This window comes from Odocoileus virginianus, chromosome 14, assembly GCF_023699985.2.
Source record: "Odocoileus virginianus isolate 20LAN1187 ecotype Illinois chromosome 14, Ovbor_1.2, whole genome shotgun sequence".
Lineage (NCBI taxonomy): Eukaryota > Metazoa > Chordata > Mammalia > Artiodactyla > Cervidae > Odocoileus > Odocoileus virginianus.
Genome location: NC_069687.1, coordinates 21,814,220 through 21,816,501, shown reverse-complemented (window position 1 = coordinate 21,816,501; position 2,282 = coordinate 21,814,220). Strand labels below are relative to the sequence as shown.

Genomic DNA, 2,282 nt, shown 5'->3' with positions numbered 1-2,282 from the left:
GTTTGATGCCTTTGCTGTCCAAGGGACTCTCAGAAGTCTTCTCCAGTACCACAGTTTGAAAGCATCAATTCTTCAGTGCTCAACCTTCTTTATGGTCCAAATCTCACATCTTTAGATGACTACTGGAAAAACTTCAGTAATGCTGAAGAAGCTGAAGTTGAATGGTTCTATGAAGACCTACAAGACCTTCTAGAACTAACACCCAAAAAAAGATGTCCTTTTCATTATAGGAGACTGTAATGCAAAAGTAGGAAGTCAAGAAATACCTGGAGTAACAGGCAAATTTGGCCTTGGAGTACAGAATGAAGCAGGGCAAAGACTAATAGAGTTTTGCTAAGAGAATGCATTGGCCATAGCAAATACCCTCTTACAACAACACAAGAGAAGACTCTATACATGGACATCACCAGATGGCCAATACCAAAATCAGATTGACTATATTCTTTGCAGCCAAAGATGGAGAAGCTCTTTACAGTCAGCAAAAACAAGACCAGGAACTGACTGTGGCTCAAACTCCTTACTGCCAAATTCAGACTTCAGTTGAAGAAAGTAGGGAAAACCACTAGACCATTCAGGTATGACCTAAATCAAATCCTTTATGATTATAAAGTGAATGTGACAAATGGATTCAGGGATTAGATCTGATAGACAGAGTGCCTGAAGAACTATAGATGGAGGTTCATGACATTGTACAGTGACAGGGATCAAGAGCATAACCAAGAAAAAGAAATACAAAAAACCCAAAATGGTTGTCCAAGGAGGCCTTACAAATAGCTGTAAAAACAAGAGAAGTGAAAGGCAAAGGAGGAAAGGAAAGATATACCCATTTGAATGCAGAGTTCCAAAGAATAGAAAGGAGAGATAAGAAAGCCTTCCTCAGCAATCAATGCCAAGAAATAGTGGATAACAAAATAATGGGAAAGTCTAGAGATCTCTTCAAGAAAATTAGAGATACCAAGGGAACATTTACTTCCCTGGTGGCTCAGATGGTAAAGCGTCTGCCTACAATGCGGGAGACCTAGGTTCAATCCCTGGTTTGGGAAAATCCCCTGGAGAAGGAAATGGCAACCCACTCCAGTATTCTTGCCTGGAAAATCTCATGGACAGAGGAGCCTGGTAGGTTGCAGTCAATGAGGTCGCAGAGAGTCAGACAAGACTGAGAGACTTCATTTTCACTTTCATTTTTCAGGGAACATTTCATGCAAAGATGGGCATAATAAAGGACAGAAATGGTATGGACCTAAAGAAGCAGAAGATATTAGGAAGAGTGGCAAGAATACACAGAAGAACTGTACAAAAAAGATCTTCACAATCTAGATAGTCACGATGGTATGATCACTCACCTAGAGCCAGACATTCTGGAATGCCAAGTCAAGTGGGCCTTAGGAAACATCACTACGAACAAGCTAGTGGAGGTAATGGAATTCCAGTTGAGCTCTTTCAAATCCTAAAAGATACTGAGAAAGTGCTGCAATCAATATGCCAGCAAATTTGTAAAGCTCAGCATTGGCCACAGGACTGGAAAAGTTCAGTTTTCATTCCAATCACAAAGAAAGGCAATGCCAAGGACTCCAACTACTGCACAATTGCACTTATCTCACATGCTAGTAAAGTAATGCTCAAAATTCTCCAAGCCAGGGTTCAACAATACGTAAACTGTGAACTTCCAGATCAAGCTGGTTTTAGAAAAGGCAGAGGAACCAGAGATCAAATTGCCAACATCCTTTGGATCATTGAAAAAGCAAGAGGATTCCAGAAAAACATCTGTTTCTGCTTTATTGACTATGCTAAAGACTTTGACGATGTGGATCACAACAAGCTGTGGAAAATTCTTAAAGAGATAGAAATACCAGACCACTTGAGCTGCCTCTTGAGAAATCTGTATGCAGGTCAGGAAGCAACAGTTAGAACTGGACATGGAACAACAGACTGGTTCCGAATAGGGAAAGGAGTACATCAAGGCTGTATATTGTCACCCTGCTTATTTAACTTATATGCAGAGTACATCATGAGAAATGCTGGGCTGGAGGAAGCACAAGCTGGAATCAAGATTGCTGGGAGAAATATCAATAACATCATATATGCAGATGGCACAGCTCTTATTTCACAAACAAAGAGGAACTAAAGAGCCTCTTGATGAAAGTGAAAGAGCAGAGTGAAATAGTAGGCTTAAAACTCAACATTCAGAAAACTAAGATCACAGCATCTGGTCCCATCACTTCATGGCAAATAGATGGGGAAATAGTGGAAATAGTGGCAGACTATTTTGTGGGCTCCAAAAT

At 40.4% G+C, this 2,282-nt stretch overlaps 1 non-coding gene across 1 annotated transcript; it reads left to right on the top strand.

The window, feature by feature from the left end:
* Positions 1–971: 971 nt before the first annotated feature.
* Positions 972–1,043, top strand: TRNAC-ACA (transfer RNA cysteine (anticodon ACA)). The gene has a single exon. It is a non-coding gene; the product is annotated as a tRNA-Cys (tRNA).
* Positions 1,044–2,282: the final 1,239 nt, after the last annotated feature.